We start from the raw sequence: 20,799 nt of genomic DNA on the forward strand, positions 1-20,799 counted from the left end.
TAATCTACAACATACTGTATACCGCCAACTGACACATACAGTAATCTACAACATACTGTATACCACCAACTGACACATACAGTAATCTACAACATACTGTATACCACCAGCTGACACATACAGTAATCTACAACATACTGTATACCACCAACTGACACATACAGTAATCTACAACATACTGTATACCACCAACTGACACATACAGTAATCTACAACATACTGTATACCACCAACATACACATACAGTAATCTACAACATACTGTATACCGCCAACTGACACATACAGTAATCTACAACATACTGTATACCACCAACTGACACATACAGTAATCTACAACATACTGTATACCGTCAACTGACATATACAGTAATGTACAACATACTGTATACCACCAACTGACACATACAGTAATCTACAACATACTGTATACCACCAACTGACACATACAGTAATCTACAACATACTGTATACCACCAGCTGACACATACAGTAATCTACAACATACTGTATACCACCAACTGACACATACAGTAATCTACAACATACTGTATACCACCAACTGACACATACAGTAATCTACAACATACTGTATACCACCAACATACACATACAGTAATCTACAACATACTGTATACCGCCAACTGACACATACAGTAATCTACAACATACTGTATACCACCAACTGACACATACAGTAATCTACAACATACTGTATACCGTCAACTGACATATACAGTAATGTACAACATACTGTATACCACCAACTGACACATACAGTAATCTACAACATACTGTATACCACCAACTGACACATACAGTAATCTACAACATACTGTATACCACCAACTGACACATACAGTAATCTACAACATACTGTATACCGCCAACTGACACATACAGTAATCTACAACATACTGTATACCACCAACTGACACATACAGTAATCTACAACATACTGTATACCACCAACTGACACATACAGTAAACTACAACATACTGTATACCGCCAACTGACACATACAGTAATCTACAACATACTGTATACCGCCAACTGACACATACAGTAATCTACAACATACTGTATACCACCAACTGACACATACAGTAATGTACAACATACTGTATACCGTCAACTGACATATACAGTAATGTACAACATACTGTATACCACCAACTGACACAAACAGTAATCTACAACATACTGTATACCACCAACTGACACATACAGTAATGTACAACATACTGTATACCGCCAACTGACACAAACAGTAATCTACAACATACTGTATACCACCAACTGACACATACAGTAATGTACAACATACTGTATACCACCAACTGACACACACAGTAATCTACAACATACTGTATACCACCAACTGACATATACAGTAATCTACAACATACTGTATACCGCCAACTGACACACACAGTAATCTACAACATACTGTATACCACCAACTGACACATACAGTAATGTACAACATACTGTATACCACCAACTGACACACACAGTAATCTACAACATACTGTATACCACCAACTGACATATACAGTAATCTACAACATACTGTATACCACCAACTGACACATACAGTAATGTACAACATACTGTATACCACCAACTGACACACACAGTAATCTACAACATACTGTATACCGCCAACTGACATATACAGTAATCTACAACATACTGTATACCGCCAACTGACACACACAGTAATCTACAACATACTGTATACCACCAACTGACACATACAGTAATCTACAACATACTGTATACCGCCAACTGACACAAACAGTAATCTACAACATACTGTATACCGCCAACTGACACATACAGTAATCTACAACATACTGTATACCGCCAACTGACACATACAGTAATCTACAACATACTGTATACCGCCAACTGACACAAACAGTAATCTACAACATACTGTATACCGCCAACTGACACATACAGTAATCTACAACATACTGTATACCGTCAACTGACATATACAGTAATGTACAACATACTGTATACCACCATCTCACACATACAGTAATGTACAACATACTGTATACCGCCAACTGACATATACAGTAATGTACAACATACTGTATACCGCCAACTGACACATACAGTAATCTACAACATACTGTATACCACCAACTGACACATACAGTAATGTACAACATACTGTATACCACCAACTGACATATACAGTAATCTACAACATACTGTATACCACCAACTGACACATACAGTAATCTACAACATACTGTAAACCGCCAACTGACACACACAGTAATCTACAACATACTGTATACCACCAACTGACATATACAGTAATGTACAACATACTGTATACCACCAACTGACACAAACAGTAATCTACAACATACTGTATACCACCAACTGACACATACAGTAATGTACAACATACTGTATACCGCCAACTGACACAAACAGTAATCTACAACATACTGTATACCACCAACTGACACATACAGTAATGTACAACATACTGTATACCACCAACTGACACACACAGTAATCTACAACATACTGTATACCACCAACTGACATATACAGTAATCTACAACATACTGTATACCGCCAACTGACACACACAGTAATCTACAACATACTGTATACCACCAACTGACACATACAGTAATGTACAACATACTGTATACCACCAACTGACACACACAGTAATCTACAACATACTGTATACCACCAACTGACATATACAGTAATCTACAACATACTGTATACCGCCAACTGACACACACAGTAATCTACAACATACTGTATACCACCAACTGACACATACAGTAATGTACAACATACTGTATACCACCAACTGACACACACAGTAATCTACAACATACTGTATACCACCAACTGACATATACAGTAATCTACAACATACTGTATACCACCAACTGACACATACAGTAATGTACAACATACTGTATACCACCAACTGACACACACAGTAATCTACAACATACTGTATACCGCCAACTGACATATACAGTAATCTACAACATACTGTATACCGCCAACTGACACACACAGTAATCTACAACATACTGTATACCACCAACTGACACATACAGTAATCTACAACATACTGTATACCGCCAACTGACACAAACAGTAATCTACAACATACTGTATACCGCCAACTGACACATACAGTAATCTACAACATACTGTATACCGCCAACTGACACATACAGTAATCTACAACATACTGTATACCGCCAACTGACACAAACAGTAATCTACAACATACTGTATACCGCCAACTGACACATACAGTAATCTACAACATACTGTATACCGTCAACTGACATATACAGTAATGTACAACATACTGTATACCACCATCTCACACATACAGTAATGTACAACATACTGTATACCGCCAACTGACATATACAGTAATGTACAACATACTGTATACCGCCAACTGACACATACAGTAATCTACAACATACTGTATACCACCAACTGACACATACAGTAATGTACAACATACTGTATACCACCAACTGACATATACAGTAATCTACAACATACTGTATACCACCAACTGACACATACAGTAATCTACAACATACTGTAAACCGCCAACTGACACACACAGTAATCTACAACATACTGTATACCACCAACTGACATATACAGTAATGTACAACATACTGTATACCGCCAACTGACACATACAGTAATCTACAACATACTGTATACCACCAACTGACACATACAGTAATCTACAACATACTGTATACCGTCAACTGACATATACAGTAATGTACAACATACTGTATACCGTCAACTGACATATACAGTAATGTACAACATACTGTATACCGTCAACTGACACATACAGTAATCTACAACATACTGTATACCACCAACTGACACATACAGTAATCTACAACATACTGTATACCGCCAACATACACATACAGTAATCTACAACATACTGTATACCGCCAACTGACACATACAGTAATGTACAACATACTGTATACCACCAACTGACACATACAGTAATGTACAACATACTGTATACCACCAACTGACACACACAGTAATCTACAACATACTGTATACCACCAACTGATTCATACAGTAATTTACAACATATTGTTATAAGACCAACTGACACATACAGTAATCTTCTCTATGCTACCAACTGACACATACACTAGTCTACATGCTGCAACACTAAGTGCACAAACAGTAATTGTTTGGATTACAGATTCATATGAACAATAATGATATATGCAAACTATCTTCAATGTTTCAGGTTTGTATCCGAGGTCACTCGCTTCATGACTGTCACAGTGTTGTGTTTGGGTGCTTGCATATTACTCCGGAAACATTCTTGCCACATAAATCACTTACTTCATTGACTAAATTATCCCCTACTTTTTTGCATATTATTTGTGAATTAAAAAACCCCTACCTTAATGCATCTTCAATACATTCTTCATATCATCAATAACATTATCATCTGTATTGATGTGTCTTCATCCTCCTTATATCTAAACGGGTTCTGTTAATCCGTTACAATGGTGATAGGTTTTACTTAAATGCCACATGTTATATACCTGGTTTTAGTGAGAAACTGTTTAATTCATACCCTGTCTGTGAAGGAGAAGAGGAAACTATCAATGTGGATGATTTAAGAACAAAAAATATTCCCGAGGACAGTTAACAATCTTTCTGATTTATGACGTAAAGGGTTTAGAATTCCGGAAACACTCCCCGAGACTTTGAAATTGCATTCTCGTTAAATTCCCGTCCGCACGCGACTTTAAAAAGTCACACATTGTTCTCATTAAGGTGGCTGTTTTGTGTTAACCTGTGCCCTGGCACCATGTATGAGACGGAGCTGAAATTCCGTTAAAATCACTTAAAATATTAAATTGCGCGAGACCTCGCGACGCACGAGATTTAAGCAGCTGTGAGCACGTGGCTTGTCTTCAACCGGAAATGGTTCTCTCGTTTAGTTGATGTCAGATGTTAAATATTTCAAGACACGGTGTTGGTACGATCTATTTCACATTTGACAAACAGCAAGTTACGTTTCCACACTCATGTTGGACACTTTCACCTTTTTGTTCTCTTATGATTTATTATTTGTTGTAGGAATCCTAGTAATTGATTCTTTTAAGAGAAACTTTAACTTCTATCAGTACCTCCGAATTTATATTATTTCTGCATTTTCCTTTCTGATTCCATGTATATGGAATGATTGGCACAGAATGGGCATGTTACTCAACTGACAATGCATTGCGGAAGTACATATGATACACGCGTCGATACAGTGCAAATGACGAATCAGTTTGTGGCTTGTAGTCGTGTTTTTGTTGTTGAAAACATAGAAACAAAGATATTAGTAAATCTGTTGCAGTACGTTTACAATCAGTAAATCCGATCAGAAAAAAGTCTTTAAAATGTATTAATGTTTAGTATGCTCCAAACGGCACCAATGTTGTATGCTGTGTGACTATATCAAAAAGCATATGGTTGTGGTTTTCGTCCTCCATTCAAGTCACGTTCTGGTGTCATGTCTTCCTCTCATGTCATGTCATGTTGTTACGTTACCATCTCACTTCGTACTGCCCTCACGTCAACATCTCGCTTCGTACTGCCCTCACGTCTACATCTCACTTCGTACTGCCCTCACGTCAACATCTCACTTCGTACTGCCCTCACGTCAACATCTCACTTCGTACTGCCCTCACGTCAACATCTCACTTCGTACTGCCCTCACGTCAACATCTCACTTCGTACTGCTCTCACATCTCCATCTCACTTCGAACTGCTCTCATATCTACATCTCACTTCGAACTGCCCTCACGTCAACATCTGACTTCGAACTGCTCTCATATCTCCATCTCACTTCATACTGCCCTCACGTCTACATCTCACTTCGTACTGCCCTCACGTCAACATCTCACTTCGTACTGCCCTCACGTCAACATCTGACTTCGAACTGCTCTCATATCTCCATCTCACTTCGAACTGCTTTCATATCTACATCTCACTTCGTACTGCCCTCACGTCAACATCTGACTTCGAACTGCTCTCATATCTCCATCTCACTTCGTACTGCCCTCACGTCAACATCTGACTTCGAACTGCTCTCATATCTACATCTCACTTCGTACTGCCCTCACGTCTACATCTCACTTCGTACTGCTCTCATACCTACATCTCACTTCGTACTGCTGTCATATCTCCATCTCACTTCGTACTGCCCTCACGTCTCCATCTCACTTCGTACTGCCCTCATGTCTACATCTGACTTCGAACTGCTCTCATATCTCCATCTCACTTCGAACTGCTCTCATATCTACATCTCACTTCGTACTGCCCTCACGTCTACATCTCACTTCGTACGGCTCTCATATCTCCATCTCACTTCGAACTGCTCTCATATCTCCATCTCACTTCGTACTGCTCTCATATCTCCATCTCACTTCGTACTGCTCTCATATCTCCATCTCACTTCGAACTTCTCTCATATCTACATCTCACGTCGTACTGCCCTCATATCTACATCTCACTTCGTACTGCTCTCATATCTCCATCTCACTTCGTACTGCCCTCACGTCTCCATCTCCCGTCTTCCTGTTCTCATATCTACATCTCACGTCTTCCCGTAGTCATGTCTCCATCTCACGTCTTCCCGTAGTCATGTCTCTATCTCACGTCTTCCCTTAGTCATGTCTGCATCTCACGTCTTCCCTTAGTCATGTCTGCATCTCACGTCTTCCTGTTCTCATATCTTCATCTCACGTCTTCCTGTAGTCATGTCTCCATCTCACGTCTTTCTGTAGTCATGTCTCCATCTCACGTCTTCCCTTAGTCATGTCTCCATCTCACGTCTTCCCTTAGTCATGTCTGCATCTCACGTCTTCCCTTAGTCATGTCTTCATCTCACATCTTCCTGTTCTCATATCTTCATCTCACGTCTTCCTGTAGTCATGTCTCCATCTCACGTCTTCCTGTAGTCATGTCTCCATCTCACGTCTTCACTAAGTCATATCTCCATCTCACGTCTTCCCGTAGTCATGTCTCTATCTCACGTCTTCCCTTAGTCATGTCTGCATCTCACGTCTTCCCTTAGTCATGTCTTCATCTCACATCTTCCTGTTCTCATATCTTCATCTCACGTCTTCCTGTAGTCATGTCTCCATCTCACGTCTTCCTGTAGTCATGTCTCCATCTCACGTCTTCACTAAGTCATATCTCCATCTCACGTCTTCCCGTAGTCATGTCTCTATCTCACGTCTTCCCTTAGTCATGTCTTCATCTCACATCTTCCTGTTCTCATATCTTCATCTCACGTCTTCCTGTAGTCATGTCTCCATCTCACGTCTTCCCTTAGTCATGTCTCCATCTCATGTCTTCCTGTAGTCATGTCTCCATCTCACGTCTTCCTGTTCTCGTGTCTCCATCTCACGTCTTCCCTTAGTCATGTCTTCATCTCACATCTTCCTGTTCTCATATCTTCATCTCACGTCTTCCTGTAGTCATGTCTCCATCTCACGTCTTCCCTTAGTCATGTCTCCATCTCATGTCTTCCTGTAGTCATGTCTCCATCTCACGTCTTCCTGTAGTCATGTTTCCATCTCACGTCTTCCTGTAGTCATGTCTCCATCTCACGTCTTCCTGTAGTCATGTCTCCATCTCACGTCTTTCTGTTCTCATGTCTCCATCTCACGTCTTCCTGTAGTCATGTCTCCATCTCACGTCTTCCCTTAGTCATGTCTCCATCTCACGTCTTCCTGTAGTCATGTCTCCATCTCACGTCTTCCTGTTCTCATGTCTCCATCTCACGTCTTCCTGTAGTCATGTCTCCATCTCACGTCTTCCTGTAGTCATGTCTCCATCTCACGTCTTCCCTTAGTCATGTCTCCATCTCACGTCTTCCTGTAGTCATGTCTCCATCTCACGTCTTCCTGTAGTCATGTCTCCATCTCAAGTCTTCCTGTAGTCATGTCTCTATCTCACGTCTTTCTGTTCTCATGTCTCCATCTCAAGTCTTCCTGTAGTCATGTCTCCATCTCACGTCTTTCTGTTCTCATGTCTCCATCTCACGTCTTTCTGTTCTCATGTCTCCATCTCACGTCTTTCTGTAGTCATGTCTCCATCTCACGTCTTCCTGTAGTCATGTCTCCATCTCACGTCTTCCTGTAGTCATGTCTCCATCTCACGTCTTCTCTTAGTCATGTCTCCAATTCACGTCTTCCCTTAGTCATGTCTTCATCTCACGTCTTCCTGTAGTCATGCCTGCATCTCACGTCTTCCCTAAGTCATGTCTCCATCTCACGTCTTCCTGTAGTCATGTCTCCATCTCACGTCTTCCCTTAGTCATGTCTGCATCTCACGTCTTCCCTTAGTCATGTTTCCATCTCACGTCTTCCTGTAGTCATGTCTCCATCTCACGTCTTCCTGTAGTCATGTCTCCATCTCACATCTTTCTGTAGTCATGTCTCCATCTCACGTCTTCTCTTAGTCATGTCTCCATCTCACGTCTTCCTGTTCTCATGTCTCCATCTCACGTCTTCCCTAAGTCAAGTCTCCATCTTACGTCTTCCTGTAGTCATGTCTCCATCTCACGTCTTTCTGTAGTCATGTCTCCAACTCACGTCTTCTCGTAGTCATGTCTACATCTTACGTCTTCCTGTAGTCATGTCGCCATCTCACATTACATCTTCTTGTAATGCCCCCCACCTCATGTCAAATCATGTTGGCATGTCTTCATTTCATATCACTAACTAATATAGTGTACACTGCTGGCATAGAACATATCTGATTTATTATTATAGATTAAATTAAAACAAAAGGCCAGTTGGTGCTTTAAAGCAGGCTGGTCTGGAGCCTGAGGCGGAAGTGCCTAATTACCCTTAAACTATAAACTTCATTCATAACGCACGCGCTTAGGTCACGTGATCGCATCGTTCATGTCACATGTGGTATTTTTTCTGTCTGACATTTTGATAATAGGGCGTGGATTATTTAATTATCTTTTGGAGCGGGCTACTTAACTGTAAATTCAACCCTGGGAGTCGAGTTCCTCGCATACGGCTACCGTCACTCTCCCATTTATTGGTGGCTACTGATAATGTCTGTCGCTGTATACATCTCGGTGTGTCTGCTTCTGCGTCCACGTCACACCAACACCAAAAATGACATATACTCAATTATGACGATGCGATGTGAACATATAATTATGTCAGTGTGAAACCTTTGCGTTGTGAAGCTTTACAACTCTATTCTCCACTCCATAATCTAGGTATAGTTCATCTACATGTTCCACTCCATGTTCTAAGTATAGACAGGTCACTCCATGATACTTCATCGAGGTGTGTAACTCCATGTTCTAGGTATAGTTCATCTAGATGTGTCCCTCCATGTTCTAAGTATAGTTCATCTAGGTGTGTCACTCCATTTTCTAGGTATAGTTCATCTAGGTGTGTCCCTCCATGTTCTAAGTATAGTTCATCTAGGTGTGTCACTCCATGTTCTAGGTATAGTTCATCTAGGTGTGTCACTCCATGTTCTAAGTATAGTTCATCTAGGTGTGTCACTCCATGTTCTAGGTATAGTTCATCTAGATGTGTCACTCCATGTTCTAAGTATAGTTCATCTAGGTATGTCACTCTATGTTCTAACTGTAGTTCTTCTAGGTGTGTCACTCCATGTACTTAGTATAGTTTATCTAGGTATGTCACTCTATGTTCTAAGTATAGTTCTTCTAGATGTGTCACTCAATGTTCTGAGTATAGTTCTTTTAGGTGTGTCACTCTATGTTCTTAGTATAGTTCATCTAGGTATGTCACTCCATGTTCTAAGTGTAGTTCTTCTAGGTGTGTCACTCAATATTCTGAGTATAGTTCTTCTAGGTGTGTCACTCTATGTTCTTAGTATAGTTCATCTAGGTGTGTCACTCCATGCCACGTACTAAGTTTAGTTCATCTAGATGTGTCACTCTATGTTCTTAGTATTTTTCATCTGGGTGTGTCACCCAGTGTTCTAAGTATACTTTATCTAGATGTGTCACTTTATGTTCTTAGTATAGTTCTTGTAAGTGTGTCACCCAATGTTCTAGGTATACTTTATCTACGTGTGTCACTCCATGTTTTAAGTTTAGTTTATCAAGATGTGTCACTCCATGTCCTAAATATAGTTCATCTAGGTGTGTCACCCAATGTTCTAAGTATTCTTTATCTAGGTGTGTCACTCCATGTTCTGAGTATAGTTCATCTAGATGTGTCACTCCATGTCCAAAATATAGCTCATCTAGATGTGTCACTCCATGTTCTGAGTATAGTTCATCTAGATGTGTCACTCCATGTACTAGGTATAGTTCATCTAGGTGTGTCACTCCATGTTCTGAGTATAGTTCATCTAGGTGTGTCACTCCATGTTCTGAATATAGTTCATCTAGGTGTGTCACTCCATGTTCTGAGTATAGTTCATCTAGATGTGTCGCTCCATGCTCTTAGTTGCGTTCATCTAGATGTGTCACTCCATGTACTAGGTATAGTTCATCTAGGTGTGTCACTCCATGTACTAGGTATAGTTCATCTAGGTGTGTCACTCCATGTACTAGGTATAGTTCATCTAGGTGTGTCACTCCATGTACTAGGTATAGTTCATCTAGGTGTGTCACTCTATGTTCTTAGTATAGTTCATCTAGGTATGTCACTCCATGTTCTAAGTGTAGTTCTTCTAGGTGTGTCACTCTATGTTCTAAGTATAGTTCATCTAGGTGTGTCACTCTATGTACTAGGTATAGTTCATCTAGGTGTGTCACTCCATGTACTAGGTATAGTTCATCTAGGTGTGTCACTCCATGTACTAGGTATAGTTCATCTAGGTGTGTCACTCTATGTTCTTAGTATAGTTCATCTAGGTATGTCACTCCATGTTCTAAGTGTAGTTCTTCTAGGTGTGTCACTCCATGTTCTAAGTATAGTTCATCTAGGTGTGTCACTCCATGTTCTGAGTATAGTTCATCTAGATGTGTCACTCCATGTCCAAAATATAGCTCATCTAGATGTGTCACTCCATGTTCTGAGTATAGTTCATCTAGATGTGTCACTCCATGTACTAGGTATAGTTCATCTAGGTGTGTCACTCCATGTTCTGAGTATAGTTCATCTAGGTGTGTCACTCCATGTTCTGAATATAGTTCATCTAGGTGTGTCACTCCATGTTCTGAGTATAGTTCATCTAGATGTGTCGCTCCATGCTCTTAGTTGCGTTCATCTAGATGTGTCACTCCATGTACTAGGTATAGTTCATCTAGGTGTGTCACTCCATGTACTAGGTATAGTTCATCTAGGTGTGTCACTCCATGTACTAGGTATAGTTCATCTAGGTGTGTCACTCCATGTACTAGGTATAGTTCATCTAGGTGTGTCACTCTATGTTCTTAGTATAGTTCATCTAGGTATGTCACTCCATGTTCTAAGTGTAGTTCTTCTAGGTGTGTCACTCTATGTTCTAAGTATAGTTCATCTAGGTGTGTCACTCTATGTACTAGGTATAGTTCATCTAGGTGTGTCACTCCATGTACTAGGTATAGTTCATCTAGGTGTGTCACTCCATGTACTAGGTATAGTTCATCTAGGTGTGTCACTCTATGTTCTTAGTATAGTTCATCTAGGTATGTCACTCCATGTTCTAAGTGTAGTTCTTCTAGGTGTGTCACTCCATGTTCTAAGTATAGTTCATCTAGGTGTGTCACTCTATGTTCTGAGTATAGTTCATCTAGATGTGTCACTCCATGTCCTAAATATAGTTCATCTAGATGTGTCGCTCCATGCTCTTAGTATAGTTCATCTAGGTGTGTCACTCCATCTTCTTAGAATAGTTCATCTAGATGTGTCACTCCATGTACTAGGTATAGTTCATCTAGGTGTGTCACTACATGTTCTGAGTATAGTTCATCTATGTGTGTCACTCCATGCTCTTAGTATAGTTCATCTAGATGTATCACTCTCTGTTCTAGGTTTAGTTCATCTGGGTGTGTCACTCCATTTGCTAAGCACAGTTCATCCAGATGTGTCACGCCGTGTTCAAAATTTAGGTGCTTTCCAGAGTCTTCATTGCCCTGCCGTGTTTCAGGGTATTCCACGGGTATTATCCACAGCCTTGTGTTGTTGCATCTTCAGAAGAAAGAAATCAAATTAATTCGTGGTTCTTCCTTGATAATTACATAGTTTCCTGGAGGCATCACTGTCGGCAATACACTTGTCTTTGAATCATCATACAGTACATAGACTTACTTATAATACATGTGGAGTAACCGTGATATCCATGGGGGCACGGGTGGCACAGTCGTCTAAGGCGCCGCGATCTGCTGTGCAGAGTTGCGTCCCTTGGCCACGCCAGAAACCTATGATTGTGGGTTTGAATCCCGGTTCGCCCCAATTATGTTTCTAGGTTTGTCAGCATCATACCCGTGCTCGTTGGTTTTACCGAAGTGGTAAACGTCTGAGACCTTCATCACTTCGGGATTTCCTCCCACATTAAGCTGACACGCCGTGATATAACTAGAATTCTGAAAAAAGCGGCGTTAAATCCAACTCACTGACGTAATTTCCTACTTGCTCATTTCTTTCTCACGTCAGTTTGTTTTCTTGTGATATTGTGTAATATTTACAGAATACAGCCACATATTCTCATGTATATATTTTGCTTTGATTTAAGTTACTAAACAGTTTAGAAATGAATTGCTGGTTTGGTCAGCGTTAAACGTCATTCACACGTGATATCATGTAGGGAAGGGGGTCACTGACACGTCATACACGTGTACGCTATCCGTGGTATCACGTGAGTTTGGAGTAACAAGATGAAATTTTATGATTAATGTCTAGTAGTGACCTCCTCAGCGAGTTATGGCGTGTTCGATTGGTTCATTGTGTTACTGTGTATTTTCTATTATGAGATTACAGTTTGGTATTTGCGTAATGAGGATGCGTCCATCTCAATTTATCAGTCTGCTTCCCGTGTTAGTTGTTTATCCATAGTTAACCTCATAATACGGTAATAAAACTAAAATACTTTTATCGTTTGAAAGGTCACTGCATATAACTGTCTGTACTGTCACTGTGCATCAATATGAATGTGTGTCTGTCTGTGTGTATGTGAAACGTCCAGATATTCGCTGGTATATATAATGCAACCATGGCACGGAGCTAGTTTTAATTTGATTCAGTTTCCTCATTTTCTGGTGACATGTCTTGTATTGAATGAATAGCTTGGTGATACTGTTACGTTATTGGTGGAACATGTTAATTATTAATTAGGTTTAAGATTTTTTATCATACATTTTCTAACTTAATTGTTGATATATAAACTGAGTGTCACAACTGACCGCCTCCGTGGTCTAGTGGTAGAGCGTCCGCCCGGAGAGCGGAAGGTCCGGGTTTCAGAGATGGTACTTGTTGTTGTCCAGTCTTGCTCTGCGTTGAGGGGCTAAAACAAGGACTGGTCGGCTCGGAGTCCGTATAGTGTGTCTATGTGGGGTATTCGTGTTTAACTGCGGCATGGTATCTCAGTGAACTAGCGCTTTAATTCGGCATCAGTCTGGACTAGTACAAGTACACACACGCGCGCGCGCGCGTCGCTATATCAGGGCAATAATCTAAGACACGACGTTAAACCCCATTTCACCTCACCTCACCTCACCTCACCTCACCTCACCTCACCGTCGAAGGATACAAAACCTCTCATTTTATCCACTGTTTGATTTTAAACTGAAAACGTCGTTAAGTTAGCCATATTATATCCAAAAGTATAATTGATATATGGTAGTATTTTTTAAAAATAATGTGCTTGAAAACGTTTAAGATTAAGAACAAAAACTTTACATTATACACAGCAGGTGGTGTGTATCTTTGACATCCTATCTTTGAAAATCAATAAATTTGGGTGTGTTTCTTCGACAAAATGTACACTTCAAACATGGTAGGGTCATGTGAGTACAAATTCATTCTTTAGTCTTCGTGGAATCAATTTATTTTTCCCAAAGTTTCCTAGCCGCAGATTACCTTTTACAAACAAATGAAGGAATTAGTCATTGTTATATAGATATAATCAATTATGACTTCAGTTCCTTCAATTTTCGCCGCCATATAGTTGGAATATTGCTGAGTGCGGCGTAAAACAACAAACCAAATCCTTCAATTTTCAATTACATTAATAACTCGATACACCTGCCTTTGCCCCTCAGAGTATTTATGTGTATGGTTTAGTGCTGTCGGTATCATACATTATGGTGAAATCTGCTTTGTCAAACCCTAAATAACTACATAAATATCTCTGAAGATGTATTCCAAAAGGTTTATATCTTAAACATACAGTTATTTTTTTGTCTGAATAGGTCTCTGAAATCGGTTTTCTTGGGTTTTTTTAAAGTGTAAGTTTCAGATCCACCGTATTGGACATCGTGCCAACACTGTGAGGAGCTGTGACGTGGCGGACCGGAAGCGGAATTTATTAAATCGGTGAGAACGCGCACGCAGAATTCACGGCCGTGACAGAGAAACGGACGTTATTGTCAAATCATCAAACCCTCAGAATGCCTATTTTTTTTCTCATACATAAGATGAGGATAGAATAAAGACACGATCCACAATGTTATCCCATTCTATGACCTTTACATGGCGTTTTAACACCTCCGAGTTGGCACTTTTGTGTAGAAAACAGTGTGTCCTGAACACCTGGTGTCATCACTGAGTTTCAGTGACCCGTCCATATCATGTCCACCACTGTGAACTATTTAAACCCCATGGAATCTTTTCGGCAGATATTCGCTGAATATTCTCTGGCGTTGACGTTTTGAATCCCAAAGTATGAAAGCTGAATCAGCCATCACAAAGACGATTTCATCTTAAAAAGCTAGAATGCAAAATTGTGATGAGGTTCAATCTTCCCATCTTGATGATAAAAGATAGCCATCTGAGATGGTCCCTTCTCCATGACAGTGTTTGAAACTGTAACATTGTCAGTAGGTGGACGTGTGTTTACATTTACCCGCTCAGCACACGCTCTGATCGAACACACCTGTACACCTGTAGTTAGTGTTGTTGGGGTGTCAGGTGTAAATATAGCCCCAGCGAGCGTTTACCGGGTGCGAGAACGAAGGGCGCCCACGGTTGAGGGAGATCAGCATTCCTTGTCTCCGCAATCCATGGCCTGTCGATCTGTACAGCATAAAGCCTGTCACGCAGGCAACGGAAGCTGTTGGTGTGTCCAATCTATGCGTCATGCATTACACAATTATAAATGCACGATGACACTAAAAACATTGCATGGTACCATGTACAGGAATATCAGTTAGCGTACGTTTACATATGCCGGTGTCATCTGAAAACGTGAGACTCGTTGAAAAGTGACCCCGTGTCATCATTCCACATACAATTTAAATACTCGGGGGTCAGTATTCAATGGAATCTGAGTGTATTTAAATCAACTGAAAAGTGACTCCGGGTAGTTGGAGTATTTAACACAATTGGGATGTTGAATCATGACAGTTAAACTCTGCAACCCTGTATGTTGACTTCAAGTTTGTTTTGTAGCCTTCCCGACAGTCCTTTCAGAGTAATGTACCAATGTATTTGCCTTTAACAAGTATTTGTTTTTCAAATTATATGTTTCGATAAACATTACAGTGTCTAAACGTTCAGGCATAAGAGGGAATGGTTTCAACAGATTTGGATCCATTACATGTTGGTTAGCATTGATGTCAATTCCGCATCAGAACATCGATCACATGTTTAGATTTACCTGAGACATGCTCATGCAGCAATTGTGTGGTATAAAACAGGCAGATATTTGACATTCGCCTTGATATTTGACATTCGCCTGTTTGATGGGTTTGTATAAAGTATAGCGTTTAATAACAAAATAAAATTAACTTTAAAAAAGTGTGCATGTGTAAAGGTACATGGAAGGAGATTCAGTAGGTAATTTCTGTTTAAATACGCGGTGACTACTTGAGTGTAATTCTTGCGCCTTTCTCAAAAACCTAGACTAACATCTAGTCTCTGAAATGAACATGTCGTACTGAAAAAAACAGTTGTTCAATTATCTTAATAAAAATATAATAAAAGGGAGCCCAGAGACTCTCTTCATTTTCAGATACTGCAGTAATCTAGACTTGCCTAACATTATAGACTTGCATGCGCTGTATTTGATATATATTTGTATCAGGGTCTGTAAGACTATCAAAAACTTTAAAATTCGCTTTGCAAATATGGGATATGGTTTGTTTTGGTACATTTTTCGTTCGTACCTCTACAGTTAATAAGCATTCGTGATGTGTACCCACGACCAAAAGAAACTTCACCAATGACAAAGTACAATGTATATAGAAAATAATGTATCCATTATTCAACGTTTTGTAAGTGACCTATGCAGTACCACTCGTCTGGTGGTATTACTGGCCCAGACAATCCAGTGATTGACATCATGAGCATCGATCCAGGCAATTGGGATACGATGACATACACCCGATCCCGTTAGTCGCCTCTTACAAGTAGAGTCGCTCTTTTACAGCAAGCACGGGTCTGCACGGGTCACCTGTCCATATAGAACAATATTGTCGTGCGAGTTATGTATATCAAGTCAAACAATGTGTGGGACATTATTTCCACGTTGGGAAGTTGCCTGTGCAAAGCCTTTTTGCAGAAGTGGTCAACAGGCAACCATTCGTAGTGGATGTTATGGTGCACCGGGGTCTTTAGGGGGATTATTTAACGTAATAAATGGACCCAAGTTCACTTTTCCACTTTTGAGGGGAGACAAGTCAGAGGTTAGAGTCATTTTTCGACGCAGCAGTAGTCATATTTCAGTGTTTAATAGTGACACCTTTCAGTTGATCTCACTGTTCAACACTCCACTGGCTTTACTGCTGCATGCATGTGCAAACAATGTCCGTTGCCTAAACATAGTCACACAAGCCTCCACACACAGGCCTCCACACACACGCCTCCACACACACGCCTCCACACAAAAGCCTCCACACACAAGCCTCCACACACAGGCCTCCACACACAAGCCTTCACACACAAGCCTCCACACACAGGTCTCCACACACAAGCCTCCACACACAAGCCTCCACACACAAGCCTCCACACACAAGCCTCCACACACAGGCCTCCACACACAAGCCTCCACACACAAGCCTCCACACACAGGCCTCCACACACAAGCCTCCACACACAGGCCTCCACACACAGGCCTCCACACACAAGCCTCCACACACAGGCCTCCACACACAAGCCTCCACACACAAGCCTCCACACACAGGCCTCCACACACAAGCTACATAACATTAAGAGAAGGTAATTTGGTGTAGTCCTACTTTACGTATACATGTGATCAGGTCGAGAAAAGACACTTTTACGGGGATGGTTGTATTCTATCATTTTGTGATATGGACGCAATCTAAACTGGGTAAAACCTGAGTAATATTACAAGCAGGTACGGGTCTGTCACGGTGTGGCTGCCACGGCGTTCTACTTCCTCATACAACCTGACTATCGTGTGACATAGGGCTACCTGGAGGAATGTCATAGCGCCTCATTAGCATATATTAAAATGAGTATAGCTTGAGTCACGTGAGGATGGCACTTATCTTTCCAGGAGTTAAAAGCCCTGGTGACACAGATGCGAGGTCGAAATATGTCCGTTTTCAATATATGCTAATGTTATTCTAACGGACAACTTTTCTATCAGCACAGGCTGAGAATATCCGTGTGATGGACTAAACGAAAACTGTACTAAGCCGCTACGCCGTTACATTATGTCACAGCATTGATAAAAGGCATGTTCATACTATACAAACCGGAGAAGTGCAGTCAAGGGGAAATGTGACGAAATCAGGAAACCAACTCACAGGACACTCTGACTACCAAGAAATGTTGTTACCAGGACTCTGTTAACCATCAGGACATTGTTACTACCAGGACATTGTTATTACCAGGACACTATAACTAGCAGGGCACTATAACTGTCAGGACATTGTCACTACCAGGACACTATAACTGCCGGGACATTGTCACTATCAGAACACTATAACTACCAGGACATTGTTACTACCAGGACACTATAACTACCAGGACATTGTTACTACCAGGACAATATAACTACCAGGACATTGTTACTACCAGGACAATATAACTACCAGGACATTGTTACTACCAGGACAATATAACTACCAGGACAGTGTTACTACCTGGACACTATATCTACCAGGACAGTGTTACTACCTGGACACTATAACCACAAGGTCACTATATCTACAAGGACACTATAATTACCAGAACACTATAACTACAAGTACACTATAACTACCAGGACACTATAACTACCAGGACATTGTCGCTATCGGGACACTTTAAGTACCAGAACACTATAACTACCAGGACATTGTCACTATCAGGTCACTATAACTACCAGGACACTCTAACTACCAGGGCATTGTCACTATCAGGACACTATAACTACCAGGACATTGTCACTATCAGGTCACTATAACTACCAGGACACTATAACTACCAGGACATTGTCACTACTAGGACACTATAACTACCAGGACATTGTCACTATCAGGTCACTATAACTACCAGGACATTGTCACTACCAGGACACTATAACTACCAGGACATTGTCACTACCAGGACACTATAACTACCAGGACATTGTCACTACAAGGACACTATAACTACCAGGACATTGTCACTATCAGGTCACTATAACTACCAGGACACTCTAACTACCAGGGCATTGTCACTATCAGGACACTATAACTACAAGGGCACTATAACTACCAGGACATTGTCACTACCAGGACACTATAACTACCAGGACATTGTCACTATCAGAACACTATAACTACCAGGGCACTACTCACGACCCACTTCACCTTCACTTACCCAACTTATAAACCTTCACTTTCTCATTCTTTTATGTACCATTCACTTACTTGTCATTTATCTTGAACCCGTTCAGATCCAGGTAAGCAAAGTTCTAGCATGGCAGCCTATGCTTCTCGTAAAAGGCGACTAAATTATACACTTACTTATCAATCTCTCATACACTCATATGTACAATACACTTACTTATCAATCTCTCATACACCCATGTGTACAATACACTTACTTATCAATCTCTCATACACTCATATGTACAATACACTTACTTATCAATCTCTCATACACCCATGTGTACAATACATTTACTTATCAATCTCTCATACACTCATATGTACAATACACTTACTTATCAATCTCTCATACACTCATATGTACAATATACTTACTTATCAATCTCTCATACACTCATATGTACAATACACTTACTTATCAATCTCTCATACACTCATATGTACAATACACTTACTTATCAATCTCTCATACACTCATATGTACAATACACTTACTTATCAATCTCTCATACACCCATATGTACAATACACTTACTTATTAATCTCTCTTACACTCATATGTACAATACACTAACTTATCAATCTCTCATACACTCATATGTACAATACACTTACTTATCAATCTCTCATATACTCATATGTACAATACACTTACTTATCAATCTCTCATACACTCATATGTACAATACACTTACTTATCAATCTCTCATACACCCATATGTACAATACACTTACTTATCAAGCTCTCATACACCCATATGTACAATACACTTACTTATCAATCTCTCATACACTCATATGTACAATACACTTACTTATCAATCTCTCATACACCCATATGCTCGTTTACATCGACATCTTGTCTCGGTCGTAAAATATATTTAAAACAAAACATCACCTTGTTTTAAGTCTTATTTCATTATGACGCTTATCAGTGGGTTGGTCAGAATACAATTCGCGGCTGTCAAAGTTGCATGGTACTTTCAGGTAAGCTTCTGAGCTTCATGCTACGTTTTCATTCAGTTTTTGCCCGAATATACATTGGTTTCGGGTTTTTTTTTACTATTTATATACTGTTTAAGTGATTTTGAATTTTATAATTAATAGACACAAAGATCGATCGGGTATTCAAAAGAAATTTTAAAACATTTCTATTGTTCAAGCTTTGTTTCTTTACCATGGACGATGGATCCAAAAACATTCAAACACTCTCGCCCCAGTTATGTATGTATGCAGGCCCCTTACATTGCCATCTTTATGTGAGCCTTGTGGAATCCTCATGTATTTGTGCTGGCACTGTTTCCATAACGTATATATTTCTACTTACTACAAGCATAAAGAATAGTTTGAGGATGGATGCCATGTAGTTTGTAGAGAGCAGTTTCATTCCTGCTTTTGCTCCTGGCAGTCTACGCAGTGGCTTGCGGTCATTCCAGTTGCTACCATATAGAACAGATTTGCCATAAACATCATGCCCACATCGTCCGATTGGATACTCGGCCTCACGCTCTTATCTTGGATCTTCAAGGCAGTACGTCCCTGTCATTCGGGGGAGAGCACTGGCGCGCGTGCCTCCAATCAGGGGTTATTTACAAGGTTTTGCAGAGAGTTCGTTGAATTACCGCAGACGAGAGTTAACGTAAATATAACCATATTCCTGTCTTGAAATGTGTTTTTCATTAAACTTTGCTATCTCATGGTGCCACGCGTCTGTCCTTGAACTGTACGGAAACCCGACTGCCCCATGTGTTCAATTCATTTATTTCCTGGCGTTTTGTCCCAGTTACCTCTTGCGAGAAAATATCATT

The sequence above is a fragment of the Haliotis cracherodii genome, unplaced genomic scaffold, assembly GCF_022045235.1.
Source record: "Haliotis cracherodii isolate W230 unplaced genomic scaffold, xgHalCrac1.p SCAF_12, whole genome shotgun sequence".
Classification (NCBI taxonomy): Eukaryota; Metazoa; Mollusca; class Gastropoda; order Lepetellida; family Haliotidae; genus Haliotis; species Haliotis cracherodii.